We start from the raw sequence: 24,119 nt of genomic DNA on the forward strand, positions 1-24,119 counted from the left end.
GCAAAAGTACCTGTGGTTGACTGGGTTAAATAACACCCTACGGAAAATGGACTCTGATTTATTAAAGTATGATAGTTTATGAAAAGGAAGAGATAGCTTTGAATTCGGGGGTATCAAAACCAAAGCAAAATATGATGAGAGTAAAAATAAAATAGATAAACCCCATAATTTATTATACCATACCTGTTCACACTGAAAAACTTATCACAATATTCTGTGGATCTATATTAAAAAACCGTGTTAAACTTTGTGACGCATTCCATTCTATGGAGGTCAGTCGCGAAGGAACACCTCCACAATTTCATTATACCATATTTCTTCAAACTGAAACGTAATTATCAAAGTATACTTACGTAGATAGATATGAAATGTCTTTACTAAAGTTTGTGCCTATTTCTATTCTATGGGAGCCAGATGCGAACGCAGACCTCACAATTTTATTATACCATCCCTATTTAAGTTAAAACATACTTATCAAAGTATTCTTATGTACATCTATATCAAAAACACTTGTAAATGTTTTTTTTTTTAATTTTTAATTTTTTTTATTTCCATACTTTGTTGACCAGGTGCGAACGGAGACCCCACAATTTTAATGAACCACGTTTCTGCAGGATCAAACATACCCATTCCTGTGTCTCGATACATCTTCTATCATTATATGTAATCCGTTTTTTAAAATAGTCAACCATATAGGAGCCTATACGTGACCAGACACACACAGCTTGTATATATATATATATATATATATATATATATATATATATATATATATATATATATATATATATATATATAATCGACTAATTTACTTTCCGGCGTGGCCCGGACCCAAAAACATAACGTATAAAAGATTACTACCGCTTGTGGAATTCTTTCTTCGATTTTCATGCTGTAATTCACAAGGACAACACATTTGCCTCGTTACACATTTTATCCAGTTCACTTAAAAAGTTTATGAACTCTCGAACTTGGCACATACTTGTTTTGTGCCAAATCTATGGTTCTTTGACACGGATCCAACGGAATTGTCTCTTTCAAAAGGTTCTTGCGGTTCGTCTTCCAGAGTTAGGCCTTTTTTCGGATAAGTCAGACGCGTCATTTGAAAAATCTTTTAAAACCACAGCTGACATGTACGTGCCTTCAGCGAAGCAGTATTGACTGCACGAATGTGTTCGAAGGTCTTCATCGTCGCGCGGTTTTAGTAGTTTTATCATTACCTTTTTGGAACTCAACTGCTAAGAGATGGCGAATATATTTCCACTTAAAGTTCTTATCCTCTGTGTGATTAAATTCCGAAGCGTCTGCTGTCACATAAAGGGGATGAGAAACTAATTTTAGATGCCGTGTCTAATGGTTCAGATTTCGTTCTGCCGATACAGTCAGCAAATTGTCTTTTCTACAACATTTCTGTCACATCACAGCGAATCTTAGCAAACGTTTTTAGTAGAGGTCTACATGCACTATATATATATATATATATATATATATATATATATATATATATATATATATATATATATATATATACTAGCAGAAGTACCCTTCATTGACTGGGTTCAAAAACAACCTACAGAAAATTGACTGTGATTCATGAAAGTATGATAAGTTATGAAAAGGAGAGGGTTGTAAAGAGATAGGTTTTGATACTCAAAAATTTCACCCCAAGCAAAATATGATGAAAGTAAAGATAATTTTCGCGAAAATATATTTTTATATCAACTTTGTTTCTATTCGTAGCCAAGAGTGTCAACGAAATGATGTTTCCTTACAAAGAGAAAATCTTATATATATATATATATATATATATATATAGATATATATATATATATATATATATATATATATATATATATATATATATATATATAAATATACAAAAAATAAATGTTACCATGGTAAAAAAGTTCATTGGTTTGTATTTTTAAGTAGTTTGTAAAAAAAATGTGTTTTTAATTCACGAACCGGTTAAAAAAAAGTCGAAATGGCAGCGACTTTATAATTGAGAGCCCCGTTTTCAATTTGAAGGCGGGGTCACCTGAGCATTCTGTGTTAACAATTTAAGAGAGTTCCGCCAACGTAAGGAATATTTATAAACACATTTTAATGTTTTCCGCTATTTTGCGCTTGAGGAATATTCGATTATAGCATGTGTAGTTTATATAAAAATTCATTAAAGTAGTTATCGCCTTAAATTTCGTTTTAATTTCGGTTCGCTGAAATTATTTCAAGTAAAGAGCATTAAAAACTATTTCAAAACAAAAATAAAAACATGAACTGAACTTTTATTGACTATGGTAACATTTATTTCTTGTATATTTATTTTTTCGGGTAGTGGTTTGTTGGCTTTTCTGCTAAACACGCTTACTAAATAATATCGACGAAATATCGAAAAACAAAGAAACAAAAACAGTTTTGAAAAATAATGAAGCTTTACTTACTTTAGTAAAATAATCCGAAACAGCAAAATAGGATATTAAAAAGTAAACACATAATTACTTTAGTTTTTTAAAGCAAAGAATCGATATAAATATGAATAAGAAGAAAATGGCACCCTTTTCAAACAGAAAAGCTTCGTTTCAGTTTTACAGTATTGAACGGTGTAGTATTTCGCCGTCGGATTCAGGGTTGTAGTATTGTAGTGTAAAGAGCACGCAGAAAGGGTGTACTCAACTGATTTCCTTCTAGTACACTGACAAAAAAAGCTTAAGCGGATATATAAATAAAAAATAAAAAGGTTATGTAAATGTTTTTAAAAAGACACGTAATTACCTGAGAAGGATATTTTTCCTTCTTTTGACTCGATAACAAGTAACGTTCTTATTTTTTTTTTATTATTTATCAATTTATCTCTTTTCGAAAGAGTGCCACGTACAAGTGGAGAAGGAAAAAAACAGAGTTATGCAAAATTTGTGTCGAGAATTATTTAAATTTCCGACTTTTTTTTGGGGGGGGCCTTTCACTTTAATAAGAACTTGAATTTATGATTCAACTCCAAAAATAAATAAAAGCTAACGTGAATTAAGATTAAAGTTAAGGTGTTATTGTGGACCCTCACCCCTTTTAAAAAACCTTGTTAAACTTTGTGACATATTTACATTCTATGGAGGTCAAGCGCGAACGAACACCCAATAATTTTATTATACCATATGTCTTCAAACTGTAACATAATTATCAAAGTATACTAACGCAAATAGATATGAAAAGTCTTTGTTTAAGTTTGTATCACATTTCCATGGAGTACAGGCGTGAACGCAGACCCCACAATTTTTATGAACCACTGTTCTGCCAGATCAAACATACCCATTCCTGATCCTCGATACATCTTCCATCATTATATGTAACCAGTTTTTTTAAATAGTCAACCATAGTGGAGCTTATTCGTGACCACACACACACACACACACACACACACACACACACACACACACACACACACACACACACACAGACGTTCAGCTTATATATATATATATATATATATATATATATATGGAACAAACCGTATTATGTGTTCATCAACGTTTCGTCTTTATTTCGAGACTTCCTCTGGAAATAAAGACGAAACGTTGATGAACACATATTACGGTTTGTTCCTTTTTATTTTCTCTATTTTGTCGGAATACTATTTCCATTATTTTCATCATATATATATATATATATATATATATATATATATATATATATATATATATATATATATAGGAAAATATGTTGATGATAAAAAATATATATACTGTAGCATATAGATTTATTGATCAATTTGAAACGAGGGGATACAATACAGCGCGTAATGGGTTTCAAAGCGAGTTATGCCAGGCATTTGAAAGCCTAATACTTCTCATCAACAGAGGAGCTGTTAGGAACAACATAAAGGACGCGACAATAGGAATAGACATATTAGGGGTTCTTGTATAGGCGATATACATTAATGAAGGGATACAGGGATTATTAGATAATTATGATACCTTAAATATGCTAGATTGCTATGTTAAAGAATTCGGCTGTAGAGGCATGGAGTACGCTTTTGAGGGTAGCTATTGTATGTTATGAGAGTGAATCAATTCATTAGGGTCCAGTGAATGTGAAAAATGCTGAGCTAGACGATTAAAATAAAGAAAAAAAAAAAAACTTTGCAATTTTTAAAAAAATTCTATCTCTACTATTCTATGAAAAAATGTATCTGAGTTCATTTCCTATGGACACCAAAATGGCTGGGTCGATTACTATGAAATTTCACACGTAGGTACTTTATGTGCATGGCAGGGTTTTCAGCTAGGCTTTGTATCAGAATGTCTTCGAATAATTCGATTAAAAAAAGAACAGGCGATTTTGATCATAGTTAACACCCTACACAGTCTAACACTGCAAGTTTATTTGGGAACTTTTAGTACCCCACAAACCGAAATGGCGTCATATAAAATCAACAATAGGTTCTTTGATATGTCAGTGGCGCGTTCGAAAAAATTGTTTCTCTTTAAAGCACAATTGCACCATGATAGCTGACGCTTTCATTTTAAACTTTCATTCAAGATATTATATTCACGTCTTTACTGTTTATGGATGTTCGGCGCGAACGCAGACCCCACATACATCCTTACTGTGAAGCTCTAATGGATAACTAATATCACCATTGAATTTTACGTAGAATTTTACTTGAGAAATCTGTGCTTGATATTCGTATATGGCTCCATTTTCAATTACATGCCGGAACAGACAGACAGCTCAAGACATATTATAGATATACATCAGCAAGTCTAGTATTTTTATTTAAAAAGAAAAAAAATCTACGAAATATGAGGAAAGAAGATGGAAATGAAATCTGGACGAAAAGAATTTTTTAAATGACTGCATATTTAGACATTTAATAATTTCCAGGAATGTTTTCTTTTTATTGCAAGAAATGAAAAAAAAATATCAATAAATTGGACAGAAAACGATCGATTTTGGAAAACAAAACTAAAAGTACGAAAAGAAAATTGATTTCCATTGTTATTCTGCAAATATGAAATTATATATATATATATATATATATATATATATATATATATATATATATATATGTGTGTGTGTGTGTGTGTGTGTGTGTGTGTTTTCATTTTTCTAAAATTCTTTCTTTGTTCTCCAGCGCAATAGTCAATTCACCACTCCTGCAATTTGACAATGCTAACACAGGGAAGTCTTGGAGTATCGTTTTTTTATCCACGCAATATCTCCACAAGTTATCAATCAACGTTCATAAAAATAGTTTTATATAGCTGAATATCGGATGATATTTTAGCTAACATTATCACAAAAGTACAGGTGATCTTGTAGCAGTTCCATGACGGAACTATTTTTTTTTTTTTAAATAGACGCGCAATATCATGTGATACGTTGAGTCATGGTTTGAATTCACACACGCACACTCGAGCCTGGATTGTGGACTCCGTGGGTGTTACGATAAATATACGCAGAAACAAGATTAATACGCATGGACATGACTTTGCAAAAAAAAAAAAAAAAAAAACAATAATTCAAAATCAGTTTCCGTTTTGGTCGCCTCACCATCGGATGTTATCCTGTGTTTGTTGTTTCACTACCTCCAACCGGCTAGAATGGAACTCCAGGACATAGCGTTCGTTTATCGACATATCAGCTTACTGTAGAATTCTCGTTGTATTCCAGCTTTCCCTTGAAAATAACTTGATACCTACGAGGTGCCTTCAATAAGTTTCCAGGCTTTTATGTGTACAGGCGTTTTAATTGTTGTAGACTTATGAAGATTCAGTATGCTATTGCTATACAGCATATGAGATGACTGACCAATTTTTATAAAATATCATATTCCAAAAATCACATAAATTGATTAAGTAGTTTTATATTTAAATTGGAAAATTACATTTTATAAGAAGCAGAAAAGTGGCCGCCTTTGAAAAATTAAAACTAACGCAACGAGAAATAACTCAATAATTCCAACTTGCAATATTTATCTTGTAATGCCTACGGATTCCCATTAATTGCTTAAAAATTGCTTTCTTCTATAAAAAATAAAACAGTAGACTTATGTATGTGTATTTTCGTGTGGAAATATTAAAGCGATAACTATTGGTCACATAACACTGAAAACAGGAAATAGTTATCATACACGAAGGATGGTTTATAACGAGTTACATCTTTGTTTGGATGGATTAATAGCGAGTACAGAAATAGTAAGTTGAAATTCAAAATGTTGATTTCAACTTGCCGACATTTTTTCTATTAATTTTGCGCATGTGCAAATCAATTTATAGTATAAAGTGTTTCATTTAAAATCTTTCTCATCTATCTGTAGCTGAAACAGTAGGGAAGTGGCTGTAGCGACAAGTGTTTAGGTTTCGATTCTAGCTGATAGCACCCAAATATTTTTACAAAATGTTTTCAAATCAGTATTATATATTAGGTACAATATAATATTCAATAGAGAATTGGCTCTGTAATAATAAATACAAAATCTGCATGAATTAAAATATATCTAAGAGTATATTAGAACCGGGTCAGACCGGCCGCCTCAGTTGGTTTAAGAATAAAACTTCTTAACCAATTTACGTGATTTTTAGAATATGATATTTTCGTTTAATCACGGGTGCGTACATTATCTATGATTTTTTTTGTTTTGTTTTTTTCTTTTTAATGTAGTGGGAATTCTGGACAAGAACTTTAAATTCTTTTCTAAATCACGTGGAAACCCTGCGTATATCCTTTAACTTCAGACCCAAACGTAGAAACTTGAGATTATTAAGCTGACATAAGTACTAGGCCAACTCTCATTCGTAGTCAATATCTGAGTTAAATAGAATCTCTCTGTATTTTATTTACATTCACTCTAGGAGGTTAAACAAAAGGTCAGTTGTGGTTTTGAAAAGAAAGCACATTGACCAACAAAAACGCCTGATCAGTCACACCGGCATTCCCCGGTAGGCGTGCTTTAGAGGATTAGCAATAAAGTCGAGAGGACGTAAAACCTGTTAGGGTTGAGCAGAATCGTTCCTCAGCTCACTAGCAACAAAGCCACGTTCAGACTGATTGTCGAGGACGTACCTCTGACTGGCGAAACTGCATCTTCTTTTCATTAACCGCCCAGCATTTACACATTTCTCACGTAAGCATGATGCGGCACATTCTCGTTTCACTGTGCTGGGGTTTGTTGCCGTGTCATATAGTCTGAGTCGATCAGAAAGTTCACATTTAACTAAGTGCTTTGAATGATATTAAAATATGAGACCGGATTTGTTCCGATAGACATTTTCGAGACGATTCCAATTTGTATTTCGGTTTAACTTGACATGACTAAAATTGGCACGACTCAAAGATTAGAAAACCAGAATCTGTGGCTTTTTTTTTTGTTTTTTGATATATTCACATAAAAGACGTTGCCAATCAAAACTCATAAATTGATTTTTTTGCCATCTTTTTTTTACTCCTTTTCTTTCCCTTTTCTTTGCTAATTTTTCTCCTCTCTCCTTTTTGTCCTTTTTTATTTTCTTTTTTCTCTTTTCTTATTCTTCAAGATTTTCCTTCATCATACGAGGCCCATTCAATAAAAAAGGTGTTTTGGTATAAAAACTTCTAATACAGATTTAAGTTTACTTTTTTGAAAGAAAAAAAAAAGTTGTTTTACTTTTTTTCACATGGATTTAATTTCTTTTGCAGATTCAAGGAAAATTTTGAGAGTTTTTGGCGATTAACAAAGATGGCCGACCAAGCAGCATGCTCCAGAATTGAACAATGGTCAGTTATCAAGTTTTGCTGCTGAAAGTTACAAACCAGTTGAAATTTGTGTGAAAATATCAACTGTGTATAGTATCACAAGTTTCAATCGAAAAAATGTGTACTAGTGGCTAAAGTTTTTTTTTAAGATATACAGAGCCGTATTGAGGATTAAGACAGGCCAGGGAGGTTTAGAGAAGTAAGTTTTCTGAAGTGATTGAATCAGTCAATAACCCGATTCCGTCTGACAGAAGAGTAATATATGACATTGCAAGAGTTTTGAAGTTATCTGTTGGAACAGCACACAAAATTGTGCACGATGACCATGGCTACTCAAAAGTTATCTGCCGGTGGATGCCAAAGATGCTTACTGCAGAGCATAAAGAGAGGAGGGTCGAGATGTCTCGTCAAAGTCTTTCCCGCTATGAGAAGGATAATGATGAGTTTCTGAAAAAGGTGCTAACATGTATCAAGACATGAGTTTGGAATTATGAGCCTGAGTCCAAACGGTAATCCAAGGAGTGGAAGCGTGTATATTCTCCGGTGAAGAAGTTCGTCCCAGCGAACCACAAAGAATGTGATTCTCACGGCTTTTTGGGAGCAATTCATTCCATGAGAAATGAAGCAATGTGAACACTGCCAACTACTGTGAACTACTGAGGCAGGTCAAGAAAGACAAGAATAAAAGCAGTGGTCATCAATCAGGAATCATTTTGCATGCAAGATCGCACACAAGCCACTCGAGGTCCGGCCAATGAGTACGAGAGCAAAAGTTTGCATGCAAGGCCTCGAATAGCAGCCCATAATGTGCAAACCATCAACGAGCTGGGTTGGGAGCTGCTCCCTCATTTCCCTTACAACCCAGACTTTGTCCCTTCGGACTTTCACCTGCTTTGTCCTCTGAAATGTTCACGAGAGGCACGAAGATGAAGTCAAAATTGTTGTAACCGACTGTCTGAGACATCAGTCCAAAGATTTTTACGCTGAGGGAATATAGAAGTTTATGCACAGACGGGAAAAACGTGTGACATTGTTGGGAAATGCTGAAAAAAAGTAAACTTTTATTAATATAAGAAATCCTTATATCGAAAATTTCCCCTTATGTATAGAATGATCGTCGTATTTCTTTGATTTTTCCCAGTCTCTTTTCTCATTCACGTGTATTCACGTTTTTTTTTTATTTCTCTTTTGTTTCCTCTACCTTCACCCTTTCACTTTTCTTTCCCTCTCTTCCTTTCTTTTCTTTTCCCTATCCTCTTCTCTCCTTTCTTTTCTTCTCCTTTCTTTTCTATCCTCCTCTTTCTTTTTAGCTTTAACGTTTTTTTCTTTTTCTACGTATGTTTATTGTAGTGCAGTCGGAACGGGTGAAAGTAGAAATACGACGACTTGGTGAAAAAAAGAACATTTATATCAAGCAAGGGTTAGTGGTACAGAAAAGGTTAGTAAGTCCGTCGGGAGTCGTCTCTGTACGACATCCGGATAGCTCTCATTGGGCGGTCTAGACTTGCTGATTATATGACTAATGGACAAGTCCATCTTAGCGTTTATAAGGGGGTGTATGTCCCCACAACATTTATCTTTCTAAATTTTTTAGATGAGGATTGATAATTTCTATTAATTCGATCATTCAGACTACTGTTCTTATCTTGAGCGTTATTTTCACAACGTTTTGGTTTATGTGACCTCCGCAATCGTTTCTTGTCGATCTCCAGAATTTGTACGAGAGTTCAAACGAAAATTCAATCCCCATTGTAGGCGACACTCAAAATACAATTGCAAATTACATCGGACTTTTACCCAGTCAATGCTAACACAACGAGAGCATGCCAACCCCGTGGATTAAATAAAGGGTGCCTTTCAACATTCCATTCAGATTCCATATTTCAAGAGAAAGACTTCGGAGAAAAATTCCAGAGTACATTCATCCGTTTCTGCACCATTTACTAATAATCTCTGATATTTTGCGGTTTATAAGGCGAGACTTCCAAAACAGTTGACGAACAATCAGTTTTTGAAGTACAAAACTTGCAGAATAATAAGAATACAGATTAACGGTTTTCCCAGCAGATAAAAATCAATAATTCCTGGGTTTGCGAAGGACCATTTTAAGTACACATTCATAAGAGTAAATAAGGTGAATAAAATAAAATAAAATAAAATAAAAAATAAATAAAAGTAAATCGATGCCAATGTTTTATTTTTTATCAAGAAGAAATCAATATATTGTATAGAAATCATTGATCTTGTTTATTTTTTCTTTGTTTTATATATTTCTACCTTATTTTTAAAGAGTTCCACGATCTCAATTTTATTGTCTCCCCTTATACTTTAATAATCAGTACTTATTGAATTTTTTCATTTCATTTCTATTCTTTTATCATAGTATATTTTCCTTCGTCTCGTCTAGTCTAGTTAAATAATTTCATGTTTTAGAATTATTAATTAAGAAAAATATTTTACGTTTAATTCTGTTAAACAGCCCAGAATGTTTTTCAAATAACACCGGAATATATATTAAAAACGGATATGTCAATAAACAGTAAGATTCAACATTTCATTGCTATTGTTGTGGAGATGCCCACTAATTAACATAGGTGGGTGAGTGAGATATATAAAGGTATCATTCACCAATTCTGGGAGAGTTCTTCAACGACCACCAAATAGGCAAGACGCCTATGTTGCCTCCAGTAAGACATGCAACCCGCCACCTGCCGGAATATTTCCAACTGAAGTATATCTGAAGACATGTAAATATGCATATAACTTTTCTGCCTAATATATTATTGTTATACCTTTACTTTTCGTGTTCTTGTTAATAATTTTTGCAGACACAACAGTGGCGACGGGAATTCGAAAAAAGACTTACGCGGAATAAAATCCATTAGTAAACACAACAGTGGCGTCGAGAATTTGAAAAAAGCCTTACACAGGATAAAATCCACTATTAAACACAACAGTGGCCTCAAGAATTCTAAAAAAAGATTTACGCGGGAAAATCCACTACTAACAGTGGTGTACGAAAAATACTTACTCGAGAAAGATTGAAAAAAAAAACGTACTCGAAGAAAAAAAATCTACTGTTGAACACAACAGTAACATCGAGGATTTTGAAAACAATTTACTCGGGAATTCACTGTTAGACACAGCAACTGCATTCGAAAAATAATTTACGCGGAAAGTTATCACTGTCGAAAAAAAACAAACCCCCCAAAAAAACAAAAGAAAAACAAACGAAAGTAACTGCAAAATTGTCGAACGAAGATTTACTCGGGAATTCACTGTTAGATACAGCAGCAGTATTCGGAAAATAATTTACACGAACAGTTATCACTGTCGAAAAAAAATAGAAGAAACGAAAGTAACTACAAAATTGTCGACCGAGATATTCGAACACTGGATACTTGAAAGCAAAATACCAATAACCATTTCAAAGCGACTACGAAAGTCAAAGAAAAAAAGGGCGTTTTCGCTAGTACACCGTGAACTAAATTATGCAAATTGTCTTGAAGAAGAAAAGTGATATTTTTTTCAGCTGTACCAAGAAAAGATTTTTTTTTAATAAAAAATATTCTTGTACGTAATCAAAACTTAACGGATTAAGAGAAAAATACATTTTTTCTTATCCCTCAATAGAAAAAAGGAAAAGAAAGGTTCAACGCAAAAGATAATATATCGATAGAATTCGGTTGACACAAAAAAAAAAAGAAAAAAGCGAACCTAAAAACGGTTGTTCGTAGTTATTGTAAAAAGTGAATTAGTAAAATATACTGATTTTTCTAATCTTTGGGGGGGGACAAAATGGAGGAATTTGCTAAAATAATGACAGTTCATACAGAATCAGCAGATCCTACAAAAAGAACAGCAAGCTTTACACGCAGAAAAAGACGAAAGACAAAATGAAGACTCATAAAATGCCTAGAAAGGCAGAAAGAAAGGTTCGCACAGATGCAACTTGAACAGAAAGAACTGTTAGAAAGATTAACAGCTAATTCGATATAAGAAAGTAATACAACCTTCTCCAATACAACAATTGTTAACAGCATAGATGTGTTCACATACCTACCGGAAGAGGATAAACTTTTGATGCATACTTCAAGAGGTATGAATATATTTTCGAAAGACTCCGAAAACTGGCCAAATGGAAAGAAAGTAAGTTTATTACTTCGAAAGCTTGGTACCAGTGAACATTGCAAATTTGTTGATTTCATATTGACAAGAAGAACGAATCCGTTAGATTTCGTTGCGACCGTAAAGCTTCTTAAGGAGTTATTCGGTCCGAACATGTCTCTTTTCCACAATAGATGGTCATGTATGAATCTTATGAAAACTGATGAGCAGGACTACCTGACATACGCGTCAGTAGTAAACAAAAACTGCGACAACTTCAAATTATCGGAACTCACGTTGGACGATTTCAAATGCTTAATCTTTGCACATGGTCTAGTATCCACAAAAATTCAGAGATCCGAAGACGCGTTCTCTCAAAATTGGAGACAGAACAAGGCCTGACATTGCAGAAATTAGCAGAAGATTGCCAAAGGGCAGTATCACTAAAAATAGATTCCAGGGATATAGAAGAAGCAGGAGTGGCGTACATTAGGATGATTAAAAAACCTTTCAGAAACTCAGGACAAAGTAATTTTGAGACTAGTGAAAATTTAAAAAAAATGCCCAAATTATAAATACTCAAATTATAATTACTACAGAAAACGAAATTACGATAATAATCAATATAATAACTACAGAAAACGAAATTACGGTAATAATCAATATAATAACTACAGAAAACGAAATTACGATAATAATCAATATAATAGCTACAGAAAACGAAATTACGATAATAATCAATATAATAACTACAGAAAACGAAATTACGATAATAATCAATATAATAACTACAGAAAACGAAATTACGATAATAATCAAAGGAATTATAAAAAGACAGTATCAGGTAATAATTGCAGAAGATTTGATCAAAAACATTTGGAAAAAGATTGTCCTTAGAAAAATATCAGGTGCTACAATTGCGATAAAGTTAGACATAAGAGTGTTTTTTGCAGAACAAAAAATAGAGTATACCAAATGAGAACAAACTACAAAGGGAAAAATAATTTACGAAAATATGTATCAGTAAATATTTTCGACGAATAAATGAAATTTCAGCTTGACTCTGGATCGGATTTGTCGTTAATAAACGCCAACACTTGGAAAAAGCTGGGTAAACCGACTCTTCAAAAGTCGAGTAAAGGTGCACGAACAGTGACAGGAGACAAAATAAAATTCGAAGGAGAGGTCATCCTGACCATTAATTTAAATGGCACGACGAAGAAATTGAAAATCTTCGTAATTTAAGAAAGCGAGAACTTATTGGGAATTGACTGGATTGAAAAATCCAATCTTTGGGATAAACCAATGAACGCTTTTTGTAGAAAAATAACCAGTTGCACCCCAACATCAGAAAATATTAAAAACGATCTAAAAAGAAATTCCCAGAAATATTTACTACTGGACTGGGAAGATGAAATAAATTTAAGGCTTGGTTCGAGCTAAAAAAGGATGCAACACCGGTGTTTAAGAAAAAACGGAACATGCCGTTCGCCGGTTTAGACAAAATAAATAGCGAGCTAGATAGACTCGAAAAAACAGGCATCTTATCGAAAATCGAAAGTAGCGTCTGGGCAGACCCTACGGTGTACGTAAAAAAAAAGTCGGGACAAATTCGAGTCTGTGCAGACTTTTCTACGGGTCTAAACGATGAATTAAAAGATCACCACTACCATTTACTAAGCCCTGAGATATTTGCCAGACTAAATGGTGGCAAATTTTTTTCAAAAATAGATTTGTCCGACGCGTATTTACAAATTCCGATGGAAGAAGAATGCTCAAAGATATTATGCATTAACACGCACAAAGGGTTGTTCAAATACAACCGTCTAACTTTCGGGATCAAAGTCGCGCCGGCGATTTTCCAACAAGCAATGGATACAATGCTGAACGGAATATATTGTGCTTGTGCATACCTGGATGACATTATCATCAGGAGCGCGTCCATAAGTGAACATCAAGAGCATCTAAAAGAAGTATTCACAAGAATAAACGAATACGGATTCAAGGTGAAAGAAAACAAATGCGAATTTTGTTTAGACGAAATCAAATATTTAGGGCAAATAATAAATAAAGACGGTCGACGCCCAGACCCGGAAAGATCGACAGCAATTAAAAACATGCCGGCACCACATGAAAATTGACAGAGTTATTGCGTTGGAAAATGCACACGACTCTACAGAGCTTCTTAGGTCTCACAAACTACTACCAAGTATTTATCAAAGGAATGAACGATCTAAGAGCTCTGCTTAACGAGTTATTTAAGAAAGAAACACCATGGATATGGACAAAAGAATGTCAAGACGCATTTGAGTAAATTAAAAAGACGCTGACGTCTGATCTATTTTTAACCTATTACGACCCAAAATTAGAAATAAGTGTTGCGAAAACATTTCAATTCTTTAATTTTTTTTAAAGTCATCTCAATTCTGCTCGATCATCTAATTCTTAAAAAAGATTATTCATCGTAGAATCTTATGTGTACCAGGTAACTTACAGTAGTATTGGGTCGTATTTGATTTTTTTTTTTTTTACGTTTAGTGGTAGGAATATTATGTATAAAAAAAAGTTTTTTGTTTGCAAAGTCATCTAACTTTCCGAAAATTGAATTTATTGCACTTTGTTAAACCCACGTTTTCATGGTTGCTGTCTATCTATGGTGGCTATACTTCAGTAAGTCAAAAATCTGAATTTTTAATAGCCTATCGCCTAATCTTATCCGAAAAAAAAAATACTAGGCAAAAAATAAAATAAAAATATTTTGCCATAATTTTTTTCGACAAAATACCCCCCACATCTTAACACTGACATTTCTCACAAAACATTATTTTACAAATAGACATTTTTACGCATGAAAATTAGCATAGGTTGTTTTTTGGTTTTTTTTTTTTTTTAATTTTATATCTAATTTCTTCCTTAAAATTGCTATACGATAAATGTTTTCTCATGTTTTTCTATCATTTTAAAATTTGATTAGCATTAGGGAAATTCCGGCAACTAATCTTAGTTGTCGGAATTTGCCGACGCAACATCCACGAAGAATCGGGCCATTCTCTGCATAATATTAATGTTAATACGAACACTATTGGAGCATACTTTTCCATTTTTTTACGGCGGGGTGGGAAATGGTGTGGACATTAAAATTAATAAACGAATTATTAAAAGACGAAAACACGATGAACAACAAATGAAATATATAATCAAAAATATATCTGGAAAAAGTAAAAACCAAAAATGAAATCTGAAAGAAAGATGTCGAGAAAAAAGAAAAGATGGCGTAAAAGGTTGAAATAAAAAAAAATGGAGAATTGCACAAGAGACAAATATATAATTAGGAATTGTTTGCGTTTTATTTGTTACTTTAATGTAAAGTCTTAATTCTTTTAATAGAAACTAGAAAGGAGACAAAAGAAAGTCATAAATTGAAAAGCAAAACGAAAACACTAACTGGAAAACAATTGTTCACTAATGATTGCGCCATTTTAAAATTTTTTTGAAAACATTCAATTTCAGTTTTCTTAGAACTATTTCCGAGAATAACCCCTTTTTTTATTTCTTACCCTTTGTTTTTACTCTAGCTTGATTGTTTTCTATTTTATTTTCGATCAGATGTATTCTAGTATAATCATCACCATTCATTGGACCCGGAATAAAATTGGATCTCAACTTTAGAGACCGCAAATAAATATATTCATTAATTCTTCTTCTCGAAAAGCTGACCTCGATCTTGCCATCTTTTACTTTATTGTTTTATTTTGATTTCATCAAAACTACGGGTGCATAGTTTTATTCGCTTTTTAATCTGACAGGAAATATTTATAGCATTTTGAATGGAAATGTGCGCGAAAAATAATTCCATGATAATTACAGTCGGTAACGAATATTTATATTATATCACGGAAAAGAACGGGGCAAAACGCGATGTCTTTGCTGTTATGACCATCGCCAAACCGGAAATGATGTAGGTTTAAATGAAAGCTAGACAATCGAAAAGAGGGGATGATTTTCGAAAATATCAGTGAAAAAAGCGATCCCTCCCTGTAGAAAAGTGTCCAGTTGAGGGTGAAGAAATTAATGTTTCAGCCAATTTTTTGGCATTTGTCGTCTGAAGGGTCAAACTTCAAAACAATACTGACCTTGTGAAAATTCGTCGCTTCTGTCGAAAGTTTTAGGCAGACATACAAACATACATTTATATATTGGTAGCTCAAATTTTCGACTGAAACGGATTAAAAAGCTTGCTCTATCTCTGAATATCTTTTATGTAAAATTTCAAATGTTTAGACCAGAAATTGTCTGAGTAATTTGGTAGAGACCGCAGAGGTCATTTTTTTACTTTGACCTCTATTATGACTCCTTAACATTTGTTTTGGGCTCAAATCAAGTTATTAAGTTAGGTCCATTACCAAGGAACCTATATCTAAAATTCCAATTGTTTAGACCGAAAATTGTCGGAGGAGTATGGTAGAGTTCTCAAAGGTCAAATCGTTGAACTCTGACCTCTTATCAGCCAAATTACTGGCCGAAAACAGATTACAAAGATTTTCCCAAATCTCCATACCCTGTATATCAAATTTCGAGTCTGTAGACTGAACATTGACTGAGTTATTGTGCAGGGAAATGTACACAGACAGACACACAGACACACAGACACACACACACACATACACACACACACACACACACACTTTCACTTTTATAGATATACTAGCATTTCAGTCCGGCGTTGCCCGGGTGTTTGGAGGTATATGTTGAGCAAAAAAAAAAAAAAAAAGCGGTCAAATTTTTTAACTTTGACCCCTATTATGACCCCTTAACTTTTATTGTTTTGGACTCAAATCAAGTTATTAAGTTAGATCCATGTCCAAGGAATTTATATCTAAAATTTCAAGTGTTTAGACCCAGAATTGTCGGAGCAGTTTGGTAAAGTTCTCAAAAGTCAAATCGTTGAACTTTGACTCCTTAACAGCCAAATGTCTGAAAACAAATTACAAAGATTTTCCCAAATCTCAGTACCCTGTATATCAAATTTCGAGTCTGTAGACTGAGAATTGACAGAGTTATTGCGTTGGAAAATGCACACAGACACACAGACACGTTCACTTTTTATATATAGATAGATATAGATATATAGATATCGATATATATGAATTGAGTTCCTTCAGCTATAATCGATATCGAAACCAAAATTTATGAAGAATTCTCGGTAAAATCATAACAATTAAACGACAGTCATTCGGAAGAAAAAAGATATAAGCGTGACATACAAAATAATACACACGTAACATATCGTACTAACAGATGGATGACAACTAACACAGAGACATGGCTATTGTTGTGGAGACGCCCACTAATTAACATAGGCGGGCGAGGGAGATATATGAAGATATCAATCACCAATACCGGGGGAGTCCGGCAACGACCGTCAAATAGGCAAGACGCTTATGCTGCCTCCATTAAGACATGCAACACGCCACCTGCCGGAATATCTCCAACTGAAGTATATTTGAAGATATGTAAATATGTATATAACTTCTCTTCCTAACATATTATTGTTACACCTTTACTTTCCATGTTCTTGTTAATTATTTGTGCAGACACAACACTGGCGACGGGAATAGTATATATAATAATAACGTTGGAGAGCTATACGTAGTAACCAAGTTGTTGAAGATATGTAAATATGTATATAACTTCTCTTCCTAATATATTATTGTTATACCTTTACTTTCCTGTTCTTGTTAATTATTTGTGCAGACACAACAGCTAGTCCGTTGACTTTCAGGAGTAGACTGAATGGCAACTAGGAAGAGACCAGTGACACCTGGAAAAAAAAGCTATCCCTAGTTTATAGAACATATGCTATGCACAAAAATATAAGAAACTGCCCTCAATATCCACCGAAAGGGAGGGAGGATGATGGATCAAAATTGAATTATTGGAAAACGACACAGACAGAACAACAATGAGTGAAAAACAATCTACGGAATTTCTTTGCGTCTTTGAACTGAAATCAAATCCGTGAAAAAGAAACATTCACTGGAATAAAATGGGATGTGCTACTTCTCGAAGGACTCATACGCAGCCCTCTGTTATAACATATAAGACGTTGGAAAATCAAGGCCAGGACGTAAACCACAGTGCCGAGGCTATCCTAGCAATTGGGCCAGTGGAAGAGATAAAATAACACAGAATTTTCGCCGGCAAATATGATAAACGGTTGGAAGAATGCGGTCGCGTTATATACAACATTTTTACTGCACTGTTAGGGGTATCAGAAATTTGGGGGAATTTTTGACACTTCTAACAGAAAACTGCGAAGAAAATATTTAAAAAACTCGTAATTTCTCATTTTAAAGTGGGTTGTTTATTTTCTGCATGGAATAACTTCCAAAATAAACTATTAAAATTGTTGAAAAAATAATAGAAATATTATTTTTTATTTAAAAAAAAAAACAGTGTTTATAAAATTTTTACGAAATGCCGGCGCGCCTTCATGCAGCCATTTTTTTACGTAATAAAATCCATAGAATTTTATGAGTTAAATATTTTTCAATTTTTAAACTGTAAAAATAAATAAAAATCTATAAAAAATTTCTATTGGTTCAATTTTTTCGCTATTTTCAGGGTCAATGTGAAATTTTATGCCCTTTCTAATAAACCGAATATAATATTTTAGACAAACGTTTTTTTTATATTCACTCCCCCATTTTGAAATGTCTATTAAAAATTAAATAATTAATTTATATGCCAAAGTTTTATATATCACAAATTGAAGATAAAAGATCAATAAATAAAATATTCTAATTTAAAACAAAACAAAGAAGTGTTTTTTGGGAAATTTATCTGCAAAGTCCAAAGTGTAAAACCTTTTTTTTAATCACGTTGATTTTTTTTAATGAAAGCTCATGTTATGCTTATATCGTCAAGTAAATACCGGACGCTGACGGCAATTTTTTCTATTTTATTCAATGTCTTCTTTTCTAGATATTAAAAAAAATTCAGTCGATAAAGAAGTATTAAAATATATTAATCAAAAGTTCGTGTAATTCATTAAGAGAATTAAAAAAAATCGGTCAACTGGATTTTTTGTTTTAAGGGAAAAACGTATAAGTGAATGTGTGTGTTTTTTTTTACTACAGAGGACCAAAAATACTAATTTTGGTTTCCAGTACAGTACGCATTAAAATGACATATAAATTATGTCCCTTTAAGGCACCGGAATATAAATCGAATAAAATCAGGCTTGTCTCCCTTTATTTGAACAGTTAAAAAATATGAGCTTGCGGTTTTTTAATTCTTGTTTATAAAAGTATTTTATTTTAAAAGGCCATGAGATATAAGTATAAATATGAATAAATTCTTAACAATGAACAATTGAACTACTCATCGAATAGTAGTTTTTACAGGTAAGTGATTTTTTGAAATTTTTATATATTTTTTATAATCGAAAGAAGCAAAATTTCGTTGATTTTCTTTAAATATTTTTTAAAACCCGATTAAAAAAAATATTGCCTAATTTACTATCAAACCTGTTATATTTTTAAATTTCGGTCTTCGATCCTTTAATTAAAAAAATAGGGTTTAAATGACATTTTTCAAGAAGTTATAAGCTTCGAAAGACAGTAAGTCTAAATATTCTAGTGTGTAGCACGAATTTTTACTGACGATTTCTGAAACCGGTACTGCACTGTATAGTCAAAAGAGATCAATGAAAATAAAGAAAAAAAAAAACGATGGAGGAAGATGACGGATTTCTTATTTTGTATTTATTGCTTATTCTTAATCATTTATTTTATCTGCATAATTATTATAATTTTTTTAGTCATTTATTTTTAGTGTATATATTTACTTATTTCATTTATATATATATATATATATATATATATATATATATATATATATATATATATATATATATATATATATATTCATTTCGTGGTTTATTATTTATTTATTTATTTTTGATACTAACGGGTCTTAACTCGGCAAGTGCGCGAGAGGCAGCCGTTGAACTTTTAAACAGCGAGTGAGACTGGCCGTTGATCGAGGTGGGAAACGCTAAAATCATTAAACGTATTAATAATATGAAGTCCCTAAGAATCGTCAAAATCGTCGTGCGTGTGTAATCTTTATAAACGTCATTACCATCTTTGTTGAGTCTCCGTTATACAAGTCCCCATATGACCCCCGACAAACAACATCTCATTAATTATTTATTTATTCCTTTTTTTAATGAGTCATTTGTTTTATTTAACATTTTTATTCATTTATTTTTAGTGCTTATATTTACTTTTTTCATTTATATATTTTTTTTTATTTAGTGGGTTATTTTCTTTTTTTCATTTATTTTTTATTCATTTATTTATTATTTTGTTTTTCGATACGAGCACGTCTTAACTGAACAAGTGTGTGGGATACGGCCGTTGAACTTTTGAACGTCACGTGATACTGGCCGTTGATCGAGGTGGGGGGGGGGGCGCTGAAATCATTAAACGTCCAGTTTTTAGTCTATTGAACAGTTCAGTGAAATGTAATTCAGATAGAGTAAGTTAGAGACGAGAGTTGGGAGCGACTTAGCGGAACTGATCCCCTTAGAGGCGAAGGGGGAGAAGAGTAGACCATGAGTCTATTGAACAGTTCAGTTAAATGTAATTCAGATAATTGCTCTCAGATCAGTGAGGGGGGGGGCGATACGAAAAAAACCAAAAGAAAACCCTAGAGTTAACCCCCCGAAACGGTGCGTATTCTCTCCTGATGACTAGAAATTATCCATATACTGGAATGGATTACCCCCCCCAAAAAAAAAACGATACATTTTTTTATATACAAATCTAGGAAAAGGTAGTCTCCGAAATGGTGCGTATTCTCTCCTAACTACCCGACATTATCTGGAGACTGAAATCAAATACCCTGCAAAACATTTGATAAACTTGATTATATACATGTCTGCAAAGTAAGCTGTTTCTTCCAAATAACAATATCTTCTGTTGGTTGCTCGCTCGCTTTATTGTGAGTTTCTGCTACGGTAGCAAACATTATTCTATAGATGACGGTTGAAAACTAACACAATTAACAATTTTAAACAGCTTCAGACATTTTCAAAAATAACTAACAAAATAAAAAAAAGAATTATAAAATAACATAAAAAGAATGAAAAAATAACAAAAAAAAAGATTATGAAAAATTAACAAAACAAAAAAAAAAAGAATTAAAAGAATAACAAAACAAATAAATATTAGCAAATGCAAGTTGATTTACTCTTCTACCTACCTGGACATGTTTTTGTTTTAACATATTTTAAAGCGTTTTTTTTTTTTAAATTTAAAAACAAAAACCGCACGTCCACTCTGTTCAGTTAGAACAAAAAAAGTCATGACTGTCCAGATTGCTTAAATATAAGAGAAAGATTAAATCTGGACAGCATACTGTGACGTGTGTAGAAGAGGAGACTTCGTTGGTTTGGTCACAAAAGAATGGGTGAAACTGCTTGAATGACTACTTGTAATACAATTGAGGTCATTTGAAAGACAAATATGAAGGAAAGGATAAGAAGTAAAGACTTGAGCAAAGATAGGTTAGTTTGGACGTCAATTAAACCGATGTGAAGCATAGTGATGAAAAAACGATGGAGGTTGTGAGGAGCCTTGATTGAAAATCGATCAAAATCGAAAATTAGACAAAATATAGGTAGTAGATTACATTTTCGCACAAAAAGTAGTATTCACTGAATGTGTTTCTACCAGCATTTTTCTAATTGTACATTTTTTTAGCGATTATCAAAGGTTCTCATGAATTGCTTATGGCAGCCATGATTTTTTTTCGTTTAAAAACTAAAGCACAGTGAACACGTGGTTTATTCTAAGGTAAATGTGTTAAAACATTAAAAAAAACACTTCCATGTAAAAGGGTATTTTAGCTTGCCTTTGGTAACATTCCTTTGTCGTGTATGTTTTTCCATGCGTTTTGCCTTATTGGCTCTTGTTAAAAATGCTGTAGACTTCTTGAGAGAAATCGCAAGTTTAATGTGTGGTGTGTGATTAATAATGACCGCATCTTAAACGACCAAAGCTGAGAAAAATCACCTCCTAAACTAAATGCGTTTTTACTAGCATTTTGTTTAATTTTCGATTTTTGAGCAATTATCAAGGATCCCGTAAAATCTTTATGGCAGTTGTACTTAGTCTCGTCGGCTTTCCCTTGCAAGTTTGAGCGTTCATATATGTATGATGGTGCATCTGTCGACAGGCAATTAACTACCCCTAGGTGCATTGGGGAGGAGATACTGCCTGGGATAATAACTTCGTTGGACTGGAAATGTAACTTTTCAGTATAATTTCACTGTAATTTTTTTTTAATGTTGCCGTTCAAGATAAAAAATAAATAAGATATTGAAATTGATTTCTGTTCTGATTTTTTTTAGATGAGGATTGATTCATCGTATTATTTGGATTCTTTGAACTACTGTTCTCCTCTTGAGTTTTATTTTCACAACACTTCGACCGATGTAACCTGCGAGCTTCTTCAGGTGTATCTTATCGAACTGGGGGATCTTTCTCTTGGACCCTGGAATATTTCTATCGAACCCGGGAATCTGCACAAAACTTCGAACGAACGGACTTGTGGCGTTGTGGATAAAGTACTTGGTAAAATTCGATTGTATGTTACACTCTTCTGAAGGTTCAAAGTTCAAGCCTTGTGAAGTACTTAAGTCTTTTGCAGAGTCATAGTTGACAGAACGAAGATATGCTACTCCCGTGAGTTTAATAAAGGGTTCCGTCTGAAATTCCGTGCAGATTTCTGAGTTCGACAAGAGAGAAGGTTTACATCGACTGAAATGTTGCAAAAATAACATTAAAAAATGAGAACAGTCGCCCGATGTTCGGTTCTAAAATAAAGAATCTGATTTTGAACATTTGCTTGGATTCTTAGAAGATTTGGAAAACTGATGAAGCGGGGGCGAGGAAAGGTGGGAAAGGATTGACGCTGATGACGTGAAATGGAGTCAAGGCGAATCTTGGATTAATATAAACAGAAGATGGATCGGAAATCCAAAAATGGATCGCCATTGAATAATAACAGTAAAGCCGTAACCCCCTCCCGCCATTCATTCCCACAAACGTGTGTAAAACAGTCGATAGTAAATTTAATGCAGCCGATTCGGAAACGGTTTGATTGGCATTAGAATTTCCCCGAAAATAGAAACGTTATTAGAACTGACAAACCAACCAACCAACCCTCACCTTTCTATCTCGACTTTCCTTCCCATTCTTGTCAGGCTTTGTCTTATCCTCTCGATGGGAGACGGCACTTTCTTGTTCTGCTAATGGATTTCCAAGAACGGATTTTCAGTTGCGCGCGCGCGAGAGAGAGAGAGAGAGAGAGAGAGAGAGAGAGAGAGAGAAAGCGAGAGAAGAAAGAAAGCGAGAGAAGAAAGAAAGAGGGAGAAATAGAGATAGAGAAAAAAAGAAAGAGAGAGAAAAGGAGGAAGAGAGAGAGAGAGAGAGAGAGAGAGAGGGGGGCGTGGGGGGGAAGGGGATGAAGAGCTGTATTTTTATACACGCATTAGGCATCGTCGGTGTCGCCAATACCGACATCAAACCCGCCACAATTATACCAAGATGGCGCCGAATTGATAAATGGAACGCAATACAGGCAGATTCTGAGATAATAGAGACAAGTTACAGAAGTATACATTGACGTAGATTAGAACTAAAATCTTTAAATAAAACATTGAATATTTTTTGCTTGTTGTCCAGAATTACACCTATATTAAAAAAAAAAAAATACAGATTTTTTAATGTGCGTACCCGTATGGATCGAAAAGATCATATTCTAAAATTCACCTGAATTTATCAAGTCATTTTATGTACACTTCTATCTATAAATTTATATTTTTTGTGTATTGATATTCATATTAAAAACCCTTTTTTCCATTTATTAAAAAAAACACAACTTTGTTATATATGGCTTGTAGAATTGCATTCAATAGCAAAAGATCTAGCTAATTTGCATATTCTTTTAAACATTCATTTTAATTAATTCCCTATTAGTTTTTTGCAGTTTTTTATGGGATGATTATCTTTAGTAAACTATTATGTGTAATTATATTCATGCAGATATTCTACATGATTTATACTTGCGTAATATTTGCGTAAAAATATTATATTAAATACAAAGCTCTTTCTCTCTCTCTCTCATATATATATATATATTTATAATAATGTTTTAAAAAATACCTACCAAATACCGCTCTCTCATATATATATATATATATGTTTTAAAAA

The 24,119-nt window shown here is 33.1% G+C and overlaps 1 protein-coding gene across 1 annotated transcript in view; it reads right to left on the reverse strand.

Moving 5' to 3' along the window:
* Positions 1-24,119, reverse strand: part of LOC145241981 (protocadherin gamma-A11-like) — a 771,034-nt gene that overhangs the window by 504,227 nt on the left and 242,688 nt on the right. The gene's annotated exons all lie outside the window — the stretch shown is intronic.

This window comes from Euprymna scolopes, chromosome 21 (genome assembly GCF_053919585.1).
Source record: "Euprymna scolopes isolate OS-2025 chromosome 21, ASM5391958v1, whole genome shotgun sequence".
Taxonomy (NCBI): Eukaryota; Metazoa; Mollusca; class Cephalopoda; order Sepiida; family Sepiolidae; genus Euprymna; species Euprymna scolopes.